The following is a 26769-nucleotide window of genomic DNA, read 5'->3' on the forward strand; positions in this document are numbered from 1 at the left end:
CAGCTCTGAAGTGACAATGATACTGAAGAGTCTGCTTAGGAGACAAATACTCTCAACTGTTTGAATAAAAATAGAGTTTAAGTTACCTGTGATTAATGTTGAAAACAAAAACTGTAATTTCTATATGCAGGAAATCCTATTTTAATAATGGACATGGTAAGAATTGACTACCAAAGTGCGAGTCATAATTCCCATGACACCTTATAGCAAAATCTGAAAAGCGGTTCCTTCATTCATTTATTCCATAGGATATTTTCAGATTCACTTAAAATAAGGTCTGTGTTTCGTGTAGGCTTACACCACATTGCCAATTTTATAACTGTGTTGACATCCATAGGACAAGGTAACTCTGATCAATATTGGCTAAATATAAGCGAAGATCTTTTTTATTTGTAGAGTTGATTTATGAAAATATTTTGACAAACGTTACATTATACTAGTGAGATTTACACGGGTATCAAAACGCCGAGGCGGTTTAAGCCTGCATGAAACACAGACCTTGTTGGAAGTAGATCAAGACATTCTCTATGGAAGACATGAACAGTAAAATAACGAAGGAACCCCTTTCAAGTTCAGCAGCAAGTTATTACAGGAATTATAATGAGTCGACTATTTCTCTCAAAACCATATACCTTTGACTATTACGAGCCTGCTGCTGCCTACCACCCCTCAGTCAGACTGCTCTATCAAATATCAAATCACACACAGAAATACGAGCCTTAGGTCAAATCCGGAAACTCTCACCTCGAAAACAAAATGTTTATTCCGTTCCGTATTTTATCTAACGGGTGGCATCCATGAGTCTAAATATTCCTGTTACATTGCACAACCTTCAATGTTATGTCATAATTATGTAAAATTCTGGCAAATTAGTTCGCAAAGAGCCAGGTGGCCCAAACTGTTGCATATACCCTGACTCTGCATGCAATGAACGCAAGAGAAGTGACACAATTTCACCTGGTTAATATTGCCTGCTAAACTGGATTTTTTTTAGCTAAATATGCAGGTTTAAAAATATATACTTGTGTTTTGATTTTAGGCATTGATGTTTATGGTTAAGTACACATTGGTGCAACGACAGTCGTTGATTGATTGTTTTTTATAAGATAAGTATAATGCTAGCTAGCAACTTACCTTGGCTTACTGCATTCGCGTAACAGGCGGGCTCCTCGTGAGGCAGGTGGTTAGAGCATTGGACTAGTTAACTGTAAGGTTGCAAGATTGGATCCCCCGAGCTGACAAGGTAAAAATCTGTCGTTCTGCCTTGTTCCTAGGCCGTCATTGAAATTAAGAATGTGTCTAACTTGCCTAGTTAAATAAAGATTAAGTAAAGGTGTAAAAAAAAAAAATGGCAAAATCGGCGCCCAAAAATACCGATTTCCGATTGTTATGAAAATTTGAAATCTGCCCTAATTAATCGGCCATTCCGATTAATCGGCTGACCTCAAGTCTGAATACTTAATAAGTAAGTAAGGTTTTTCAGTTTTTTATATTTAATACATTTGAATAAAAAAATGTAAAGCTGTTTTCACTTTGTCATTATGGGGTATTGTGTGTAGATTGCTGAGGATGTAAAGAAAATGTAATCCATTTTAAAATACAGCTGTAACGTAACAAAATGTGGAAAAAGTCAAAGGGTCTGAATACTTTCTGAAGGCACTGTATTTATGCCAGTTAGGCTCTACACCCATTGTAAAGCAGATTAATATGCTTAATTTTAAGAAGTTATTTGGCCACTTTAGTTGCGATACAATCCAATCAAAACATATATGCCTATGAGCTAGGCTACATGAGGTGTGCAACTATGCTTTGAAAAGTTGCAAAAAAAAGCCTGCTCTACTTGCCTAAAGCTGGTGATAATGTCATTCATAAGTGATAGGCTAATATTGTCACCCATCACACTATTCTTGATTTAATAATGTCTTTATATATACTAAATAATATATGTGTGAAATTCGTTTTGATTTTAGAATGGACCATTATCATGCACCTGTCTCGAATCAGGGGCAGCGTAAAATAATACATGTCATCTATGCACTTAAATACCGAATGGAGGACGTTTTTCCTGTGGTTCATTTTCATGCCAGCCAGGTAAGCTATACTCCTGTTTAGGAAGGAGGAAGGTTGAGAAATAAATATAGTAGGCCTAGCCTACACAACGCTGATGAGATCCTCCTTTTTTTAATAGAGGCTATCACTCTGTTTTCTCACGCAATTGCGTAGCCTAATGAAATGTTACGCAACATTAGCTCATGGGCTCTCATGAAGTGTTTGATTAGATTTGGCATTACATTTGCATTGATGTCAGAGTTATAAGAGGGACAATAGAATTTGGAATACCAGGCAGTTAGCAAGTTTGGTAGGATACTAATGACCATCAGCAGCAACAGAACTTGGAGAAGCCTAATTACGTGACAAAACGGTCACATGGAATTTGACTGACATCATGACTCGTGACCGCCGGTGTGGTAGTAATACGGTCACCGTAACAGCCCAAGGTACACCTATAATCCATGGTATACAAGGATTTGCCCTTATTCTCTTGGGACATTTATTGGGACCTCTTAATCTGCAGATTGGGTTTCATGGCTCTCTTTATCTGAGGACAGAAAACATCTAAAAGAAACAGGCTGTATTATACTCAAATTAGACAGCACTGAATATTATGTTGCCAAATCGTTCTGTCCTCATAGTTTTTCTCGCTAGGGACTGGAACTGGATAATCTATTCATAATGTCCTCACAAAGGTAACTGCTCTATCTAGAATAGCCTACTCTCCCTTCTATGACAGCTGGAACTGCTAGCTAATCCTTTTACCCTCTTTCATGGCTATTAGCTAACTACAAATGCATTTCGAGTTACAACAATAAATACGTCAAGATAGGTAGCTAACTAGCTTATATGAAGTTAGCTAGCTGGTGATATTTAATTCACTTGGCTAGCTATACAGTATGTAAAGTTAGCTAGCCAGCAAACATCACGTTAGCAGCCCTTTTGAAATAGCTTGCACACAAAATTCCTGTAGATATCATTTTCAAAATTAAATTTACTTACTTGAATAGGTTCTATAAATGCCTCCACTTTCTAGGTCCTTAGAAAAACTAAATAATGGGCAATCTTCCTGAAGTTTCCGGTGATAGAAAAACGCAGCCACCCATGTGAACGATTGGTCTTCGGACATGGCACCTGGTGCGGTTGCTCTGTAATTTGTGACGCAACTGCAAACTCTCTATTGTTTGAATGGAATTTTGGCAGTTAATTTGAAAAAATGTATGCAATCATTCCTTTAAAACTGTCTGGCCATCTAGATAATACACATACAGTGCAGAAACACTCTAAACATTCATTGTTTCACACAATATCTTATCACAGCACTGGCAAACCGTGGTTGACCAACATGGCTGACCTTTGGACCATCATAAGAAGGTTCATGTCCATTCTAGTATTTTAATTCCTAATTCTATGTCTATACTTCTGTCTGTCTGTTCGTCCGTCTGTCCAGCCGCAGCTGAATACCATGTCTTTGTCTTGGCTGGTAAAATGAGCTTCCCTCGACCCACTGGTAACCTTTTAAACTCTTGCAGCGGTACCCCATGTATATTAAGACATTGGGACAGTCGAGGGGTGTGTTGTTGTTTTTTTGCAGTGGGCTATTGTTGTTTCTGAGTTGTCTAACCTGGGACCTGTCAACTGTGGCCTAGTATCCTCTTTGGTCCAAACCAGGCTTGGCTTTGGCCTTGAGACACTTTGGTAGGTAATGCTTCCTTCTGAGTTCTGAGAAAAAGAGCAACAGAGAGAGAAGAGAGAAAATGGGAGAGATAGAGTCCTAAAGAGAGCGCAGGAGAGAAAGAGCATACGGGGAAGGGACAGAGACGGGAGATAGGAGATATTAAAAAAAAGAGAGGGTAATGGAGAGTACAGGAGGAAGAGAGTGCAGGAAAGAGAGAGAGCAGGAAAGTGACATTTGAGCTAGTTGCCAACTGGGGGAGCTTGTCCTATGCCCACCTGTCTTAAACTGTACAGAACAACTGGAAGTACTGGAGTGCAGATTAGATATCGCTGAGATGCAAGATACCTTTTTTTTGGAGCTATCATGCGAGCCTTCTAAAGCCCAAAGGCTTATTCCTATATTTACACATCATTAAGTAATGTAGATACACGTTACAGGGGGTTACCACAACCAAGACGTAAGCATTATTGGTGTAAAGTATACTATAGGATAGGTGATATACTACCGGTTTATAACAGTTGATGATATGTAAACATTGTCACCTACTCATGTTAGTGATTCATTAGTGATTCACTACTCATATTAGTGATTCATTAGTGATTCACTACTCATATGTGATTCATGAACTTGGTCTCACTAAGGCTGGGATTAAATCCGAGGCGCATTGTGATGTAGAGCGCTTGACATTAAAGGTGTGTGTTTGCGATTTCGCCGACATTTGCAGCATTAACTGTGAATGTGATCTCTGTGAACATCGGGAACATTGCCTTAAAAAGGTGCATTGTCGGCTGTATAGTGCACTGCTCTATAACGCCCCTCAGATTGTTAGTTAAGTTCAAATCCATCTCTGATTGGTAAGGTAAACTTTCACAGATGGGCTATACCTGGGAAAACCAAATATTATTGAAAAGAGTATTATTGAATGGAAAAATGAATGTTTTGCCAAGTAAAGTTTTTTCGTCTGTGAGAGCAATTAGATATTTGGTTAATCTTGTATATTTCATATTTTATGTGTTTGAAACTCTGAAGTGTGACAACGATTGTACAGTAAATGTTAATGTTTGTCAGATGTGTGTGTGTGTGTGTGTGTGTGTGTGTGTGTGTGTGTGTGTGTGTGTGTGTGTGTGTGTGTGTGTGTGTGTGTGTGTGTGTGTGTGTGTACACATGCGTGTGCATGCACATGTGTATGTTTGTGTGCGTGTGTTTGCATTTATTTTACTAGCTTTGACTTGAACATCGTACATTGAGGAGACATAATATCATAGCATACTATTTTCCACTCAAATATAATTAGCCTATTTTCCATTCTCTTTTTTTCTGGAGATCCATAATTCACAGACAAAGGGTTTCTCTTCAAATCCCCTTATGCTGACATACCTAAATAAGACAGATCGCTTGGCTCTCCTCAAAGTTTCCACAACCCATCATTACAAATAAGGCCCAGAAAAGATCCTGTCCTTTGTTGTTTTCCTAGCAGGCTCTTTTAAATGATGGCCTGATAGCTCCTCCAAAGAGATCACCTGTCTTAGAATCAGTCTGGAACCAATAAAAGTAATTCATTCGACTGTCTTCTGATATCTGTTATTTTTTCCTCCATTCCCTCCTTCTCCCTCTTTAAAGAAGTTGCTATCAGGGATTAGCGTTTGAAATTAATTCTAGACAATGAACAAGACCTCAGATCAACTCTGTGAGACTTTTCCACTTCTCCCTGCTCTCCTCTTTCTCTCTTTCTATTCCCTGCTCTCTGTCCCTCTCTTTCTCTGTACCTCTCTCTCTCTCTCATCTCTTTTTATTTCTCTCCGTCTCTTTTTCTTTCACTCTCTGTCTCTATCTTTCCATCTGTTGATCCTCGAAAAAGAGAGGCTCTCCTCCTTCTTTAGTTGTTTTTCTAGAAGACCTTGCCAAGCACAGCTCAGAGATAGTAAGGACAGAGTGGTCATACATAGAAGTGGTCTAGAAATGTCTTTCAGAAGCAGGTTTACCTCTAGGGCAGTGTTTCCCAACTCCAGTCCTCGAGTACCACCAACAGCACACGTGTGTTATAGCCCCGGACAAACTGTTGCGGGTACTCGAGGACGAGTTGGGAAACACTGCTCTAGGGTACCCCAATCTAAACCACTGGAAACCAGGGTTGTGTTTAATAGCCACAAACCGAAACTTTCACTAATGAGTCATTCATGCACAATTAAAGTTTTCCGTGAAATACCATGAGAACATTTAGTTTATTCGTGAATACAATGATAGGCTCACCATTTAGTGAAAACAGGTTTTTAGAAATGTTTGCTAATTTATTAAAAATAAAGAACAGAAATACCTTATTTACATAAGCATTCAGAACCTTTGCTATGCGACTCGAAAATGAGCTCAGGTGCATCCTGTTTCCATAGATCATCCTTGAGATGTTTCTACAACTTGATTGGAGTCCACCTGTGGTAAATTCAATTGATTTGACTTGATTTGGAAAGGCACCCACTAGTCTATATAAGGTCCTATAGTTGATAGTGCATGTCAGAGCAAAAACCAAGCCATGAATGAGGTTGAAGGAATTGTCCATAGAGCTCAGAGACAGGATTGTGTTGAGGCACAGCTTTGGGGAAGGGTACTAAAACGTTTCTGCAGCATTGCAGGTCCCTAAGGACACCGTGGTCTCCATCATTCTTAAATGGAAGTTTGGAACCAAGATTTTTTCTAGAGCTGGCCGCCCAGCCAAACTGAGCAATCGGGGCAGAAGGTTCTTGGTCATGGAGGTGACCAAGAACCCGATGGTCACTCTGAAAGAGCTCCAGAGTTCCTCTGTTGAGATGGGAGAATCTTCCAGAAGGACAACCATCTCTGCAGCACTCCACCAATCAGGCATTTATGGTAGAGTGGCCAGATGGAAGCCACTCCTCCGTAAAAGGAACATCACAGTCCGCTTGGAGTTGACCAAAAAGCACCGAAAACTCTCAGACCATGAGAAACAAGACTCTCTGTTCTGATGAAACATAGATTGAACTCCTTTACCTGAATGTCAAGCATCATGTCTGGAGGAAACCTGGCACCATCCCTCCGGTGAAGCATGGTGGTGGCATCATCATGCTGTGTTGATGTTTTTCAGCGGCTGGGACTGGGTAACTCGTCAGGATCGAGGGAAAGACGAACAGAGCAAAGTACAGAGACATCCTTGATGAAAACCTGCTCTAGAGCGCTCAGCACCTCAGACTGGGGCAAAGGATCACCTTCCAACAGGACAACGACCCTAAGCACACAACCAAGACAATGCAGTGGTGGCTTCGGGACAAGTCTCTGAATATCCTTGAGTGGCCCAGCCAGAGCCCGGACTTGAACCTGATTGAACAACTCTGGAAAGACTTGAAAATAGCTGTGCAGCAACGCACCCCATCCAACCTGACAGAACTTGAGAGGATCTGCAGAGAAGGTGTGCCAAGCTTGTAGCGTCATACCAATGAAGACTTGAGGCTGTGATCACTGCCAAAAGTGCTTCAGCAAAGTACTGAGTAAAGGCTTTGAAAACTTATGTAAATGTACAGTGGCGACCCGTCATTCAGGGCAGTTGGGGCAGAGCCCCACTTGTTTTGAGCCCCACATTTAAATGTAAAAAAATGTTACATTTAAAATTTTGGCATTAATCCATGTCACATATCAGTTTGCAAACATTGTAAAAAAAATACGTATGTATCATTGGGCTAATAAAGCCTTATACAATCATGATCTCTTTTTTGTTTTCTTGAGTAAGGCAGCTCCAAAATGTAGGTGTTTCAACCAAGCTCAGTGCTTTCTGTGGTGGTGGGACAAGCCAGCAGAAAATATGGAGTGTTGCACCATGATTGGCTCAGTGATTCTGTCAGTGATTCTGTGACGTCAAACATGCTAGCCCTTTGGGTGCTGACATAGAGTTACATTAGAAGTGCCCATCCAAGAAGGCTCAAGGTCATTGGCCACAGATAAAATTATGTCAAATCACGTTATATGCACAGTAACTTTAATTGGACTCATCATGTCAACATCATACTTTCAAAATCTTAGCTAGCAGTCATCATCATGAATCAAGTAGACAATCTACTGGCAAATCCTTTTCAATCCTTGTCATATGAAGATAAATAATGAAGAGAAATTATAGATAAAACGTATCGGTGCTCATCGGTCATTGGACATAAACATTACACAGCAATTTGGAAATCGCAAATTCAACAATGAGTGGTTTGGAAGAAAGTGAGCACAGCACAACAAGATGAGTCCAAAAATGTATTGTATGCTGCTGCTTAAATTATGTCATATGTGTACTGTAGCTAAGAAAGTAATACTAGGTGTAAGCTGTTAGTAGCCCATGTGCCTCATACTAATAATTTGGTCCCTTTTCCCCTCTTAATTTTGCCTTCTGTTCTGACTTTGCAGTGCACATGTAGCCTATAGCCTGTTTTAGAGAAATGTAATCATCGAATATTGTAAGGCCTTTCATTGTCTGCTTATATGCCCCTGTTATTTCTCCTATGGTTCTGACTTGGTGTACAGGGAGAATACTGAAAGAATGACCCACGTTTTGAATTCTGTCTCTGTACATTTCATAAGTGCTGAACAAAGTTATATTGACAACGTCCATCCGAGCTCGCTCATTAATGTCTTAATCAAAATTACGGATTGCCTTATATCCGCTCATCGTTCCCTTATGCCATAGTTTGTACATCTCCATTGTCAGTAGAAACCACATTTATTTAAACAAATCAGCCATATCAGGTATCTTTTTTTTAAAGGCAGTAAATGAGGCTGAATGAACTGTTTCGCTGCCAGACAAGGCTCCGCTGATAGCCAGTTGTAGTAGTGGTAAGGTGTTGGGACAGCTGTTGGGACTCTGCTGTTGGGACAGCTTTATGTAGGCCCTAACAGTTTGCGGGCACCGTTTGTCACTGTTATAGTTTTGTGTGGTGGCTTTGCTGGCATGCATGAAATCAATTGTTATTTATTTGCTCCACCAAGATTTACATGCTAAAATCTCCACTGTAGTTGTGATATTTCAGTAATTTTTGTTTTGTTTTGGTAAAAACATTTTTTTCTTTGTCATTGTGGGGTATTGTGTGTAGATTGACAAGGAGAAAAAAACTAGTTAATCCATTTTAGAATAAAGCTGTAGAGTAACAAAATGTGGAAAATTCAAGGGGTCTGAATACTTTCCGAATGCACTGTAAATTTGAGAGTGCATGCAGACACACACACAAACACACATTTTAACAGAATGCCAAAGCCATCCAAGAAAAACAAGAAAGGCTTATTAAAAAGTAAATATGCTTCACTCCTCACTTCCTGTCCCTCTATAGTGAAAGGTCAAAGTTAAAAGGTGACATTTGAAGTGACCCTGCGCTCCTTGTGAAGGATTAGGTGGGTTTTACAGTGGTGGCTAGCCACCGATGAATGGGGGAATTGGGGGCGAATGATCCAGCCTGACTCCCTGCTGCTGCTGTGGACCAGATGGGCTGCAGTCTTTTACCTGTGAACAAGGGTTATACAGATCTGTATTCAAACACTGGGAGAGCATTAGAGTGTGTGTGTTTGTGCGCATGTGTGTGTACATGTGTGCAATGAGTGAATCGTGAGAGACAGAGAGATGGTGTTTGATTTATGTTCCAGCTAAACAGCTGTAAAACCGATACATGTGTGAGTGCCATATCATTCACGTCTGCTCAATAAAATTCATTCACTTTATTTTTTATTTTTACTTCTATGCGTCTGCCGGCTTTGAAGGTAAAAGGATACGGTCAGTCTGACATTCAATTTTTCTTTTAAGAGCTAGTGGAAAATATTTCATGGAACCTGGTAGTATTTAGGGAATTGTTCTAAAAATAAGAGGCACCCCTGAGTGCCCTCCAATATACCATTAAACTCCTGAGGAAGTCACCTTGGATGTAACTCAAACCCTAAAACTCGTACATTTCAACAAATTACAGTTAATGATTCTCTTATTGGTTGGATTCCTGTCTATTACAGGCATCATAGGCCACTGTTCAATCCAAAACGCAGACAAGATTTTCCAGCAAGGGGTATGAAAACAATTTGGGGTGAGGTAAAAAAAAATCTGTTTCTATTTCACCATGAACACAATATTTGCTGTGTGGACAGAAAAGCCTGAATAACTTCATATTCCTTCAAACAGCTCTGTTGAGAATGTCTTTAGTCTATATTTAGTGCAAGCCTGTATTTAGACCTGACTTGAAAACCTGGTGACATGTTTAGATTTAGTCCAGCCCTATAGAGTACATATTCAGTACACTCTTAGAATTAAAGATGCTTGGAAGAACCTTTTGTGTTGCCACATTTCCAGTTCTCAGAGGAACCCCTCTGAAAAGGGTTTTTGAGGAACCCCTGTATAAAGGTTTGAACCGGAACCTTTTTGTAATGGGAGAGGTTACATTTTGAACTTTTTTAATAATATATTGTAGAGATGGCAGCATGTCAGAGGCGTGGCTTATTGGATGTGTGGCTTTGAGATAGTTATTTTGGGCCACCCTTCAGTGTAAAAGTAATTCCTGTTCACCATGTTAAGTTTGTACATTGCAAAAAAAGATGTATTCATATTACATATTCTAATACAATATGAAGAATATTAACATTGCTAATCAAATATAGCTATTAAGTGGTAACTATTCCAACTTTGGGATTTGCATAGGCTCTTGAGAAACTCATACGCCTCTGTTAGCCTCATTGAGGCTACAAAACTGTCAGTGTTCAACCCTAACGTGATGACAATACAACAGAACAGAACAGATGAACAGGAATGACATTTATTCAAAAACAAATATCTTAAAGTCACGCCCCTACTAAGCCACGCCTTCACTCCAGGGTTCCTCCAGGAACCCAATGCTACATTGAACCATTAAAGGTTCCTCCAAGAACCCCTCAACTAACTGAAGGTGCAAATATGAACCATTGACTAGCAATGGTTCCTTGAGGAACTCCAGGGGTTCCTCAAGTCACCACTAATTATAAAACTGTACTTATATCCCCCTTCCACAAAACACGTGTAAATATTTTTTCTATAAATTGTGCCTTTCTGTATTATACTTATGCTAAAAATGATATTCTACTGAGCCGTTTATTTTGTTCGTATTCTTATGTTTTCTTATTTATTATTGTTGTTGCATTGACGAGGAGTTTGCAAGTAAGCATTTTGTTGGATGGTGTATACCATGTGTATCCTGTACATATGACTAATAAAACTTGAAACTATTTACTTACGTCAACATAATCGGTGACATTTTACTGTTCCTATTCCTTTCCATGGAATGCAGAGATTTGTGATAAGTTTAGGTCAGATCTATGCAACTTCGTTGTCACAGGACAAAAACATAAGAGTTGGCAGCTCAGACCAGACGTATAAAGGACCAGGATAAAAGTGATACGCATTGATAGCAAATTTGTCCATGCTATTTGAATGTATGCAAAATGTTAGACCCTGCATTCTATGAACCAGTGGAGACACCAATCCACTAGCTAATATTAGCATTTGCTAATTAAAAACGAGGTCAATTTCCCCCTTTTAGTATGCTTTATATGTCATGACCCCCAAAAAACTATAAATTAAATTACATGACCAAAAGTATGTGCCACCAAAATCATGGGAATTGATAACAGCCTCCACTATTATTGTCACTGAGCATCTTCATGTTCCAGGCCATTCCATACCGCCAATGTTTGTCTATGGAAATTGCATTGGCTGATGTGCCACAATGTTATACACCCATCACTGGAACTCAGCAACGGGTGTGTTCTGAAACATTCTCCTGGCATCCGAAATTGTGAAGGTGAAGTGTTTGAAATCGGAAGATTATATACCTTAGGTTTGTATTTGTTGGAATCATTAATACTCAGTTTTGTCAACCCATATTCAGTCTCGGTACAAATTTTTTACTATGCGAATAACAAATCCCATTCTGTGAACTAGTTTTGGCAAGTCAGTTAGGACATCAACTTTGTTCATGGCATCACGGTGCCAAGGTTATTTTTCCAACAATTGTTTAAATTGCAGACAGATTACCTTCAGCAACGGGTGTGTCTGAAACCAGAAATAAATCACTGTTGGAATCATTAATACAATCCACAAATTTCCAGTGAGTCAGTTAGGACATCAACTTTGTTCATGACATACAATTGTTTACAGACAGATTACTTCAGTTGACTGTGTGCTTTTAAACAGCTTGGAAAATTTCAGAAAATTATGTCATTGCTTGAGAAGATTCTGATTGACATCAATTGAGTCAATTGGAGGTGTACCTGTGGATGTATTTCAAGGCCTACCTTCCAACTCAGTGCCTCTTTGCTTGACATCATGGGAAAATCAAAAGACCTCCACAAAGACTTGTAGACCTCCACAAGTCTGGTTCATCCTTGGGAGTAATTTCCAAACGCCTGTAGGTACTACGTTCATCTGTACAAACAATGGTACGCAAGATGTATTTGGCTAAGGTGTATGTAAACTAGAGGTCGACCGATTATGATTTTTCAATGCCGATACCGATTATTGGAGGACCAAAAATGTTGATACCGATTTAATCGGACAATTTAAAAAATGTTTTATTTGTAATAATGACAATTACAACAATACTGAATGAACACTTATTTTAACTTAATATAATACATTAATCAAATCAATTTAGCCTCAAGTAAATAATGAAACATGTTCAATTGGGTTAAATAATGCAAAAACAAAGTGTTGGAGAAGAAAGTAAAAGTGCAATATGTGCTATGTAAGAAAGCTTGGATCCCCCGAGCTGACAAGGTGAAAATCTGTCGTTCTGCCCCTGAAAGAGGCAGTTAAACCACCGTTCCTAGGTCATCATAGAAAATAAGAATGTGTTCTTAACTGACTTGCCTAGTTAAATAAAGGTATAGAAAAAATAAATAAATACCTTTTTTAAATAAGAAAATCGGTAAATCGGCGCCCAAAAATATTGATTTCCGATTGTTATGAAAACTTGAAATCGGCCCTAATTAATTGGCCATTCCGATTAATCGGTCCACCTCTAATGTAAACTTTCGACTTAAACTCTATAGTGTATCTAAGACTGTTAAATTGGCATTAGCAAGGACTGGGATAGCTACAGCTGGAATAATTAGAGGGATAAAGCCTTAAAAAAAATCTGTATAATTAATAATGTTGAAATAGTTTGCCGTCAAGTATTGCACCTAAACATCTACTTGACCTATGGACCAAATAAGGTCATGACGACAGTATAAAGAAACTACACCATTCACATAAGGAGAACAGGGTTTGTTTCCATATTTTAAAGTCGAGCATTTCAGTTGATTCTGTTTGGCAATGTAAAAACTATGACTAAAAAGCGTGGGACAGGAAAAATCATAAATAGACACAAACTTTTGCTTATTTTACCCAAACCGAGCTAACAATCAATTGAAGTGATTGCTAGGGGCATGTGTGCATGTTATTTTAATGTTAAAATCACCTTTATGTCGTATCAAACCAAATATGGGGTTGAATTGGTCATGACTTGTCCTTGAAATTCTGTGATCCATGGTTTGATTTTCTTTTAACGCCACTACAAACTTCAGCTAACTTTAGGGGCATGTGTGCATGTTTTTTGTTGTGGCCAAATAACCTTTAAGGAACATCAAAACAAATATGGAGTTGATTTCAGTTGACTTCAACCCTCCTAAACCTAAACTAGCCAGTGCCATTGCTCTTCACCACCTGTCCTATACTCTCCAGACCAACAAAGTTATTTTGTAATGTTATTTTGTATACATCCCTCCCCCTCCCCCATTGTTTTGCTGACTGACTTCTTGAAAATATTTTGTCCTAGACTCTACAGAACACACAACAACAAGGTTGTCGTTACTTTTTTTTAAAATTTTGTATCACACTCCACCCCATTACGCCCCATGCTGACAGGACACCCCCCACATACACGTGATCATATACATGTGATTAGCAGATGTTATTGCGGGTGTGGCAAAATGCTTGTGCTTCTAGCTCCGATAGTGCAGTAATATCTAACAAGTAATATCTAACAAATTACACAACATATTCCCAAGACACACAAATCTAAGTAGGAATGAATTAAGACTATATGCATACAGTGGGGCAAAAAGGATTTAGTCAGCCACCAATTGTGCAAGTTCTCCCACTTAAAAAGATGAGAGAGGCCTGTAATTTTCATCATAGGTACACTTCAACTATGACAGACGAAATGAGAAAAAAAATCCTGAAAATCACATTGTAGGATTTTTTATGAATTTATTTGCAAATTATGGTGGAAAATAAGTATTTGGTCAATAACAAAAGTTTATCTCAATACTTTGTTATATACCTTTTGTTTGCCCCACTGTATGGACAAGCGATGTCAGAGCTGAACGGACTAAGATACAGTAGAATAGTATAAGAAACAGTATATACATATGAGATTAGTAATGCCAGATATGTAAACATTAAGTGACTAAGATACCATAGAATTAGTATAGAATACAGTATTATAAGGGCACAGGGTGAGACCCAGATGCAGACACGGGAGGCAGATGGTTTGAGTCTCTGATATTTATTAGTATCCAAGGGGGCAGGCAAGAGAATGGTCGTGGACAGGCAAAATGATCATAACAAGGTCAGAGTCCAGGAGGTACAGAGTGGCAGGCAAGCTCGAGGTCAGGGCAGGCAGAAATGGTCAGGCAGGCGGGTTCAGGGATAAATACACCGGGGAAAATAAGTGACACCTGGAGGGGGTGGAGACAATCACAAGGACAGGTGAAACAGATCAAGGCGTGACAAGTATATATATATATATATATATATGAGATGAGTAATGCCAGATACAGTGCCTTGCAAAAGTATTCATCCCCCTTGGTGTTTTTCCCTATTTTGTTGCATTACAACTTGTAATTTAAACAGATTTTTATTTGGATTTCATGTAATGGACATACACAAATAATCCAAATTGGTGAAATGGAAAAAATAACTTGTTTCAAAAAACAAAAATTAAAACGGAAAAGTGGTGCATGCATATGTATTCACCCCCTTTGCTATGAAGTCCCTAAATAAGATCTGGTGCAACCAATTACCTTCAGAACAACAAACCTGCCAAGAGAGGGCCGCCCACCAAAACTCACAAACAAGGCAAGGAGGGCATTAATCAGAGACGCAACAAAGAGACCAAAGATAACCCCGAAGGAGCTGCAAAGCTCCACAGCAGAGATTGCAGTATCTGTCCATAGGACCACTTTTAACCGTACACTCCACAGAGGTGGGCTTTACGGAAGAGTGGCCAGAAAAAAGCTATTGCTTAGAGAAAAAAGTAAGCAAACACGTTTGGTGTTTGCCAAAAGGCATGTGGGAGACTCCCCAAACATATGGAAGAAGGTACTCTGGTCAGATAAGACTAAAATTGAGCTTTTTGGCCATCAAGGAAAATGCTATGTCTGGCACAAACCCAACACCTCTCATCACCCTGAGAACACCATCTCAACAGTGAAGCATGGTGGTGGCAGCATCATGCTGTAGGGATGTTTTTCATTGACAGGGACTGGGAAACTAGTCAGAATTGAAGGAATGATGGATGGCGCTAAATACAGGGAAATTCTTGAGGGAAACCTGTTTCAGTCTTCCAGAGATTTGAGACTGGGATGGAGGTTCACCTTCCAGCAGGACAATGACCCTAAGCATACTGCTAGAGCAACACTCAAATGTTTTAAGGGGAAACATTTACATGTCTTGGAATGGCCTAGTCAAAGCCCAGACCTCAATCCAATTGAGAATCTGTGGTACGACTGTGGTATGACTTAAAGTTTGCTGTAAACCAGCTGTCCCAAACTTGATGTACCTGCACTGACCTCACCTTCTGGGTGACATGCAGTGGCTCGGGTGGTTGATGTCCTTGATGATCTTTTTGGCCTTCCTTTGACATTGGGTGCTGTAGGTGTCCTGAAGGGTGGGTAGTTTGCCCCCGGTAATGCGTTGGGCAGACCAGCGCCATCCTCTGGAGAGCCTTGCGGTTGTGGGCGGTGCAGTTGCCGTACCAGGCGTTGATACAGCCCATCAGGATTCTTTCAATTGTGCATCTGTAAAAGTTTGTGAGGGTTTTACGTGATTGTCTGTAGTCCTTCCTACATTTTTTATTTTATTTAACTAGGCACATCAGTTAAGAACAAACTCTTATTTTTAATGACAGCCTAGGAACAATGGGTTAACCACCTGTTCAGGGGCAGAATGACAGATTTGTACATTGTCAGCTTGGGGGTTTGAACTTGCAACCTTCCAGTTACTAGTCCAATGCTCTAACCACTAGGCTACCCTGCTGTACGTCTCATGTCTGAGCCGTTGAATTGCTACTTCACTTTATCACTATACTAACGTTGAGCTTGTTTGATTGCCTTGCGGAGTGAATAACTACACTGTTTATATTCTGCCATATTACCAGTCACCTTGTCATGTTTAAATATTAAATTAATTTTAACGTTTTTGCAAAATCCAGTGTGCAAAGCTCTTAGAGACTCAGAAAGACTCAGTTGTAATCGCTTACAAATGTGATTCTGACATTAATTTACTCAATGGTGTGAATACTTAAATTAGATATTTCTTTATTTCATTGTTTTCACTTTGTCATTATGGGGTATTGTGTGTATAAAGGTGATATATGTTTTTTAATCCATTTTGAATTCAGGCTGTGACACAAAATGTGGAATAAGTCAAAGGCTACACACACACACACACACACACACACACACATATATTTTTACACTTTGTCTTCTCCTTTCCACTTCCTCTTCCTTCCTTTATGGATTGCCAGTGTTTGTTGTCGATGACTCAAGTTCAAACTTTTCAACGGTGTGCTTTTTTCATACTAAACGGTACAGAGTATTGCCACCTCTTTTCTACTGAGTACTGATACTTACAGTGCCTTGCGAAAGTATTCGGCCCCCTTGAACTTTGCGACCTTTTGCCACATTTCAGGCTTCAAACATAAAGATATAAAACTGTATTTTTTGTGAAGAATCAACAACAAGTGGGACACAATCATGAAGTGGAACGACATTTATTGGATATTTCAAACTTTTTTAACAAATCAAAAACTGAAAAATTGGGCGTGCAAAATTATTCAGCCCCCTTAAGTTAATACTTTGTAGCGCCACCTTTTGCTGCGATTACAGCTGTAAGTCGCTTGGGGTATGTCTCTATCAGTTTTGCACATCGAGAGACTGAAATTCTTTCCCATTCCTCCTTGCAAAACAGCTCGAGCTCAGTGAGATTGGATTGAGAGCATTTGTGAACAGCAGTTTTCAGTTCTTTCCACAGATTCTCGATTGGATTCAGGTCTGGACTTTGACTTGGCCATTCTAACACCTGGATATGTTTATTTTTGAACCATTCCATTGTAGATTTTACTTTGTGTTTTGGATCATTGTCTTGTTGGAAGACAAATCTCCGTCCCAGTCTCATGTCTTTTGCAGACTCCATCCATCATTCTTCCAGAATGGTCCTGTATTTGGCTCCATCCATCTTCCCATCAATTTTAACCATCTTCCCTGTCCCTGCTGAAGAAAAGCAGGCCCGAACCATGATGCTGCCGCCACCATGTTTGACAGTGGGTATGGTGTGTTCAGGGTGATGAGCTGTGTTGCTTTTACTTCAAACATAACGTTTTGCATTGTTGCCAAAAAGTTCAATTTTGGTTTCATCTGACCAGAGCACTTTCTTCCACATGTTTGGTGTGTCTCCCAGGTGGCTTGTGGCAAACTTTAAACAACACTTTTTATGGATATCTTTAAGAAATGTCTTTCTTCTTGCCACTCTTCCATAAAGGCCAGATTTGTGCAATATACGACTGATTGTTGTCCTATGGACAGAGTCTCCCACCTCAGCTGTAGATCTCTGCAGTTCATCCAGAGTGATCATGGGCCTCTTGGCTGCATCTCTGATCAGTCTTCTCCTTGTATGAGCTGAAAGTTTAGAGGGACGGCCAGGTCTTGGTAGATTTTCAGTGGTCTGATACTCCTTCCATTTCAATATTATCGCTTGCACAGTGCTCCTTGGGATGTTTAAAGCTTGGGAAATCTTTTTGTATCCAAATCCGGCTTTAAACTTCTTCACAACAGTATCTCGGACCTGCCTGGTGTGTTCCTTGTTCTTCATGATGCTCTCTGCGCTTTTAACGGACCTCTGAGACTATCACAGTGCAGGTGCATTTATACGGAGACTTGGTTACACACAGGTGGATTGTATTTATCATCATTAGTCATTTAGGTCAACATTGGATCATTCAGAGATCCTCACTGAATTTCTGGAGAGAGTTTGCTGCACTGAAAGTAAAGGGGCTGAATAATTTTGCACGCCCAATTTTTCAGTTTTTGATTTGTTAAAAAAGTTTGAAATATCAAATAAATGTCGTTCCACTTCATGATTGTGTCCCAGTTGTTGTTGATTCTTCACAAAAAAATACAGTTTTATATCTTTATGTTTGAAGCCTGAAATGTGGCAAAAGGTCGCAAAGTTCAAGGGGGCCGAATACTTTCGCAAGGCACTGTAAATAATAACTGTTTTAAAAGTAAAAATGCAGGAAGTAATCAGTAATATCATCTGATTTCTGTAAAAACGACAAATATAAATAATACCTGTTTTAAAGGTAGAGTCAGCGATGCATGATGTAAATAGTAATATCATCTGATTTCTGCAACAATGAAGAATATGAATCACAACGCTAAACTTTCTCTGCTGTTTTGGTCCCACAGCTATCACTTTGCAGCAGTAGGAAGCGCACCCATGCACATATATTTTTTGCAAGTGTAATTTCGCTCATCAGCATTTCATCCGGCAACGTCATATCGTTAAGTCTCAGTTTAAAATATGAACCCAATTACAGTATAGTTAACGTGAGTACCATTAGTGCTTAAAGTGAACTGAAATAGTTACCCATAATCAATTTGGGTGCCTGTAGACGTTATATTTAGATGCTGATCCACAATTAAAACTTAAGAAATGCAATGTATTTGGTCATTAAGAGTGGGGTGGTGACTTAATACCTTGGGAAAGGCGGCTGAAGTGTTACCACTATCCCTTTGACATTCTCCATTGCACACACATGCTCGCACCATCACTGTTATTTTATTGAAAATGTATTGACTCATTTTGTACCATGCTTTCGGACCACACTGAGAAAAAGTTTGTGGTCTGAGGCGTTTCACTTCTCATGAGGTGCCGGACAGAATAATTCATGTATTTATTGGCAATTTGATATTAGAATTTTTGAATGAAGTAAAAATATATGTCAAGGTACTGTTTTGTTGGAGCATTGGAGTACGCATAAAGATAGAGAAATCCATCAGCATAGTCATGTTGTGAGTTAGAGAGAATAGTCCTTGTTGTTACAAAGCAACAATCAGAGCCACTGCTATTTTTTTCTGATCACCTGGCATATAATATACTTTATATAGTACAGCATGTACAGCAGACTATTCATCTGATCTTATTGTGATCAATTGCCGACGTGATCACAGTAAAGCCATTGAAACAAGAGAGACTCACATTTGAGTCTTAAGGAGCTCTGTTCTCAGGGTTCTTGGACTCTCGGACACGGCCTAAATTACCTTTGTTAGGCACAGATTTAGGATTAGCCTACCCTCCCATGATTGTAACCTAAAACATAATGGTGGGGAAATGCAAAAATGACCTTAGATCAGTGTTTATAGGGGTAACTATATAGGATTCTGTCCTGGTGTATGGGGCAGGGCATGGAACAGTTTCATAAGAGAGACCTGGTAGAGACATGGATGGTGGAAAGGAGGTTGGTGGGGGTGAGGTGAGGAGGGAGGTAACCTGAGAGGCAGGAGGCATTCCTGGTAGGGCAGCTACATCTGTGGACACAATTATCTGGTTCACATAATCTCATTTCACATGAACACCATACATACAAACAGGAGTGAGGGAGAGAGAGAGGATATGAGAGTACAGAAAGATATGCTGTAGGTTAACTGTCTCAAGAAAGCAATAGCGAAGTTGAGTAGATTTGATTTTGCTGTGTAGACAAATGGTCTAATGTGTACTTTGTTGTGGATTTCTTAAAAACTGAAAGTTTATTTGTTTTATTTGCCTAGGTGGCAGCAAACAAATTTTTGCTAACCAAGTTCATTAGCCAGTTATTTAGTCATTTTTGTGAATTGCCTTGGTGAAACGAGTTAAGATAACCTGCTTTCCAACTTCAAAATGGTTTAGAAATAACACTTAATCAGAAATAAGATTTAACTTCAACTAAAGTCAACTATCCCTTAAAACCCATAAGAGTTTAAGGCCTGTCTAAGCTGGGAAGTTCTACTAAACTAAATGGAGTGTCATACCAAGGATAATTTAGCTATTTGATTTTTAATTTAGAATTATAAAAACAAATAATACAAATATTATATATTTTTAAATGGGGCCTTACTGCTATTAGCCCATACAAACACATTGAATAACAGGGGGTTCTACTAAGCTATACCAAGGATAATAAGAAAATAGCTTACAGTTGTGAGTGTGAAGAAATAATAGCAGGGGATTCTAACAGAGAATTTTAGAACATGGGACACCGTGTCGTTGGCCTGACATTATATCCTGATTTGAATTTGGTGCAGGTCATGTTGTTCTTCAAATTACTGTCTCTGGTAAGCACACACTATATCAAATAAAATCTAAGTTTATTTCTCACATGGACAGGATACAGAAGGTGTAAACGGTACAGTGAAATGGTTACTTGCATAGTGGAGTCTTTTGTTTAGACATGTAGCTAGCTAGCTCGCTAAACAATGAACCATAATCCAAACTCATAACACTACTACCCTGCATGAATCTACAGGTAGCAGAATGCTAACAAACTAGGTGCAATGTTAAACTAAAATGTTAAATGTCAACAAACTAGGTGCAAACTAGGTCCAATTAGGCTATAACTAGCAATGCAAATGGCTCTGAGACACAAATAATATTACTACACAGATCAAACATGTAACATTAGCTAGCGAGCCAGCCAGTTAAAGTTAGCTAGGTAGCTAACAGTACGCATGAATTAAAAATGACTTTCTGACAAAATTAGAAACTTAGAATATCTGAACATTTCGCTAGATTTAGCTCTTTTTCCTCTAAACATGGATGAAGGCTTCTCCTTCTCTATCGCGGATGCCATGGTTGCCTTCAGTTTGAAGATGTAATCCGGGGACAGGTGTTTTATACAACAGCTTCTGTGTTCTCTTTTCGACTCCCTCCACATTTGCAATCAAATGCCTGAATTTTCTCCATCTCCTTAGCTATCGTACTCTGCTTCCAACGGGCATTCCACTGATTTTAAAACTCGGTCCTCCAGAAGGTGGATAGATAACTTTTTTTTAAATCTCAGTTTGAAAGGATAACCTACAACAACTGAGCAGGTCATTATAGACAGAAGCCATTATCTCATCCAATCATGGCTAGCGGGAAGATTGCTTCCTTTTTCTGTGGCTAAATCAAGTAGGCTTGTAATTTAACAATTGTATTTGTATTTACAGATGGCCAACATCCGGTGAAATTGCAGAGCGCGAAATTCAAACTACAGAATTATAAATATTTAACTTTCATAAAATCACAAGTGTAATACATCAAAATTAACTTCTTGTTAATCCAGCCACTGTGTCAGATTTCAAAAAGGATTTACGGCAAAAGCACACCATGGGATTATCTGAGGACAGCGCCCCACATACAAAAGCATGAAAAACATATTTCAACCAGACAGAAAGTCAGAAATAGCAATATAAAAAAATGCCTTACCTTTGATGATCTTCTTCTGTTGACATTCCAAAAGGTCCCAGTAACATCACAAATGGTCCTTTTGTTCGATAATGTCCTTCTTTATATCCATAAAAATTCAGCTTAGCTGGCGCGCTTCAGTCAATAATCCGCCCAGTTTCCCTCCATCAAAATGCATACAATATGAATCCCAAACGTTACTAATAAACTTTTCCAAACAAGTCAAACAATGTTTATAATCAAACCTTAGGTAACCTAATACGTAAATAAATTATACAAATTTAAGACGGAGAATCGTTATAGTCTTTACCAGAGAAAAATACCAAAGAATGCGCTCTCATTCACTCGCTTGGAAACACTACAGCCAAAATGGGACCCACCTAGAAAAACAACCATTTCTGGCTCATTTTTCCAAAAACCAGCATGAAGCTCTTGCTGAAGACTGTTGACATCTAGTGGAGGCCCTAGGATCTGCAATCTGGGAGGACTTTGCTTATAATAAAATAGTGGTAGGCTGAATTCTTTTGGGGGAGGGGTGGTTTGTCCTCGGGGTTTCGCCTGCCATATCAGTTCTGTTATACTCACAGGCATTATTTTAACATTATTTTAACAGCTTTAAGAGACTTTAGAGTGTTTTCTATCCAATCTACCAATTATATGCTTCTGGGCCTGAGTAACAGGCAGTTTACTTTGGGCACGCTTTTCATCTGGATTTGAAAATACTGCCCCCTACCAAACAGAGGTTAAGGTACATGAAAGTTTACATGTTCCAGAAGGTATTTCTGCCAAAAAACAACAACATTTTTACACGTGACATATGCCTGAAACCAGTCAACTATATATATGTATATATATATATATATATATGTTTTTACACATGTATTTAACCCCTTATTTGTGGAACTAAACAGTCTCCATATATACTTCCAATAATTTTTTCAACTGGTACCGGGGGACCTTAAGATGAGTCTTGAGTCTTGTGAGGCCTGTGGCCATCCTAGAGCAAAACAACTGACATGTACAGTATATGCTACAGATCGAAGATGGCAGATCGGCTATACCGACTTCATACTAGTCCCAAGACGCTTGTCGGGGTCATAGAGCAAAACACAGAACACCATGGTGTTTGTGAGAGTCTCTTCTTTCCATAGAGGAAAAGATTTTGTGAGAAGACCGATTTTCGGGATGTCTCATAGTCTGACAAACACTGCTCTAGCTCTGTCACCTTTCACTCTAAATACAGAAGTGTGACATATGCAGATGCGGTGGATTGAGAAAAAAACAGATCTCTAGCTTAAACTGACAGATTGTGATTATTCTAATTAGATCTCTGTGATGGCGTGGCATCGAATTTAGGGGGTTTAAGATTGTGGTTACTTGGTTAGTTGAGCAGAATTGAGCACTATGAAAGGATGTATGATGGGGCACCTACTGTAGGGGAGTGTAACTGGTAGTAGTTGGAGGTTTTTGCACAGTACCCAAAACCAGTATTTGAGTATATTTGACCAAGCGTGAATACCCCAATGGGGGTTGGATTGATATTGAGCCCCTAGATATCATCCTAAAGATGCTTTTCCCACTACCATGCACTGAGATCAGCTGACTCTACCACCCACTCCCCCACCCTTGCCACAACACCTTTCTCGTCTTCTCTCTCACACATTATGTCACCCCTCTCGCTCTCTCACACTATGTCATTTCACTGGCACTGTCATTTCCGAGCCTGTGACTCTCAGAAATTTCCTGCATCGTGATTTGTGACTCACAGTTCTCTGGTGACCCATCAGGTAAACAAAACAAATGTGAATAGGCAGTCGCAAAACAGGTACAACCCAATAGGAACTAAACACGATGCACCATTTGAGAAGCATTGTCAGCGGCAAACCTGCATCTAACACATTATGTCAAATACGTTCAAATACTTTCGCTGTGGCTGATTTAGACAATGTGTATAAGGGCTCTATATGTTGTGGGTCTCTTAAGCCGGGGTGGCAGCGTAGCCTAGTGGTTGGAGCATAGAACTATTAACCACAAGGTTGCAAGTTCAGGTCCCCGAGCTGAAAAGGTAAAAAAATCTTGTCGTTCAGTACCTGAACAAGGCAGTTAAACCCATTCCTAGGCTGTCATTGAAAATACGAATTTGTTCTTAACTGACTTACCTTGTTAAATAAATAAAAATGACTCACTCCCTTTAATGATTGTGCTCATCCTCCCTCTCTATTTCTCTATCATCAAATGAGTTTCTAATGGTGAGCAGGAGATGCAGAGTGAAGGGTCGACAGGGATTCAACCCCTGTCTCATGCTTGTTGTACATATGCATAGAACCAGAAATGTATTTCCTTCTCTGTTTTTATTTATTATTTAACCTTTATTTTACTATGCAATTCAGTTAAGAACAAATTCTTATTTACAATGACGGCCTACCAGAAGTCAAAAGGCCCCCTGTGGGGACGGGTCCTGGGATTAAAATAAATAAATAAATACAATATAAACATAGGACAAAACTCACAACAAGAAAGACAACACAACACTACATAAAGGCAGACCTAAGACAACAACATAGCAAGGCAGCAACACTTGACAACACAGCATGGTAGTATCACAACATAACAACATGGTGGCAACGCAACATGGCAGCAGCACAGGGTACAAACATTATTGGGCACAGACAACAGCACAAAGGGCAAGAAGGTAGAGACAATAATACATCACATAAAGCAGCCACAACTCTCAGTAAGAGTGTCCATGATTGAGTCTTTGAATGAAGAGATTGTGATAAAACTGTCCAGTTTGAGTGTTTCTTGCAGCTCGCTCCAGTCGCTAGCTGCAGCGAACTGAAAAGAGGAGCAACCCAGAGATTTGTGTGCTTTGGGGACCTTTAACAGAATGTGACTGGCAGAACAGGTGTTGTATGTGGCGGATGAGGGCTGCAGTAGATATCTCAGATAGGGGGGAGTGAGGCCTAAGAGGGTTTTATAAACAAGCATCAACCAGTGGGTCTTGCGACGGGTATACAGAGATGACCCGTTTAAAGTGGAGTAGAGAGTGCAGTGATGTGTCCTATAAGGAGCATTGGTGGCAAATCTGATGGCCGAATGGTAAAGAACATCTAGTCGCTCGAGTGCACCCTTACCTGTCGGTCTATAAATTATGTCTCTGTGATCTTGCATAGGTAGGATGGTCATCTGTATCAGGGTTATTTTGGCAGCTGGGGTGAATGAGGAGCGATTACGATAGAGGAAACCAAATCTAGATTTAACTTTAGCCTGCAGCTTTGATATGTGCTGAGAGAAGGACAGTGCACCGTCTAGCCATACTCCCAAGTACAGTCGTGGCCAAAAGTGTTGAGAATGACACATATTAATTTCCACAAAGTTTGCTGCTTCAGTGTCTTTAGATATTTTTGTCAGATGTTACTATGGAATACTGATGTATATTTACAAGCATTTCATAAGTGTCAAAGGCTTTTTTTGACAATTATATGAAGTTGATGCGAAGAGTCAATATTTGCAGTGTTGACCCTTCTTTTTCAAGACCTCTGCAATCTGCCCTGGCATGCTGTCAATTAACTTCTAGGTAACATCCTGACTGATGGCAGCCCATTCTTGCATAATCAATGCTTGGAGTTTGTCAGAATTTGTGCGTTTTCTTTGTCCACCCGCCTCGCCACAAGTTCTCTATGGAATTATGGTCTGTGGAGATTCCTGGCCATGGACCCAAAATATCAATGTTTTGTTTCCCGAGACACTTAGTTATCCCTTTTGCCTTATGGCAAGGTGCTCCATCATGCTGGAAAAGGCATTGTTCATCACCAAACTGTTCCTGGATGGTTGGGAGAAGTTGCTCTTGGAGGATGTGTTGGTACCATTCTTTATTCATGGCTGTGTTCTTCGGCAAAATTGTGAGTGAGCCCACTCCCTTGGCTAAGAAGCAACCCCACACATGAGTGGTCTCAGGATGCTTTAGTGTTGGCATGACACAGGACTGATGGTAGCGCTCACCTTGTCTTCTCTGGACAAGCTTTTTTCCGGGTGCCCCAAACGATCAGGAAGGGGATTCATCAGAGAAAATGACTGTACCCCAGTCCTCAGCAGTCCAATCCCTGTACCTTTTGCAAAATATCAGTCTGTCACTTCTAGAGAGAAGTGACTTCTTTGCTGCCCTTCTTTGATGCACTCTCACCTGCCTGCTGCCATTCCTGAGCAAGCTCTACACTGGTGGTGCCCCGATCCCGCAGCTGAATCAACTTTAGGAGATGGTCCTGGTGCTTGCTGGACTTTCTTGGCCACCCTGAAGCCTTCTTCACAACAATTTAACCACTCTCCTTGAAGTTCTTGATGATCCAATAAATGGTTGATTTAGGTGCAATCTTACTGGCAGCAATGAAGCCCTTTTTGTGAAGCCCTTTTTGTGCAAAGCAATGATGACGGCACGTGTTTCCTTGCAGTTAACCATGATTGACAGAGGAAGAACAAGGATTCCAAGAACCACCATCATTTTGAAGCTTCCAGTCTGTTATTCGAAGTCAGCATGACAGAGTGACCTCCAGCCTTGTCCTCGTCAACACCTGTGTTAACGAGAGAATCACTGACATGATGTCAGCTGGTCTTTTTGTGGCATGGCAAAGAGGGATTTTGCAATTAATTGCAATTGCAAATTGCCATCATACAAACTGAGGCAGCAGACGTTGTTAAAATTAATATTTGTGTCATTCTCAAAACGTTTGACCAAGACTGTACTTGTATGAGGTGACTACCTCAAGCTCTAAACCGTCAGAGGTAGTAATAACACCTGTGGGAAGAGGAGTATTCTTCTTACCAAACCACATTACATTTGATTTGGAGGTATTTAGGACAAGGTTAAGGGTAGAGAAAGCTTGTTGGACACTAAGAAAGCTTTGTTGTAGAGCATTTAACACAAAATCCAAGGAGGGACCAGCTGACTATAAGACTGTATCATCTGCATAGAAATGGATGAGAGAGCTTCCTACTGCCTGAGCTATGTTGTTGATGTAAATTGGGAAGAGCGCGGGGCCTAGGATCGAGCCTTGGGGTACTCCCTTGGTGACAGGCAGTGGCTGAGAAAGCAGAATATCTGACATTATACACTGCACTCTTTGAGAGAGGTAGTTAGCAAACCGGCCCAAAGACCCCTCAGAGACACCAATACTCCTTAGCCAGCCCACAAGAATGGAATGATCTACCGTATCAAAAGCTGTGGCCAAGTCAATAAAATATCAGGACAACGTTACTTAGAGTCAAGGGCAATGGTGACATCTCATTGAGGGCCTTTAAGGTTGCA

At 39.8% G+C, this 26769-nt stretch overlaps 1 protein-coding gene across 1 annotated transcript in view; it reads left to right on the forward strand.

The window, feature by feature from the left end:
• si:ch211-236l14.4 (SITS-binding protein) overlaps positions 1 to 26769 on the forward strand; it is a 78747-nt gene that overhangs the window by 24588 nt on the left and 27390 nt on the right. The gene's annotated exons all lie outside the window — the stretch shown is intronic.

This window comes from Oncorhynchus masou, chromosome 22, assembly GCF_036934945.1.
Source record: "Oncorhynchus masou masou isolate Uvic2021 chromosome 22, UVic_Omas_1.1, whole genome shotgun sequence".
Lineage (NCBI taxonomy): Eukaryota > Metazoa > Chordata > Actinopteri > Salmoniformes > Salmonidae > Oncorhynchus > Oncorhynchus masou.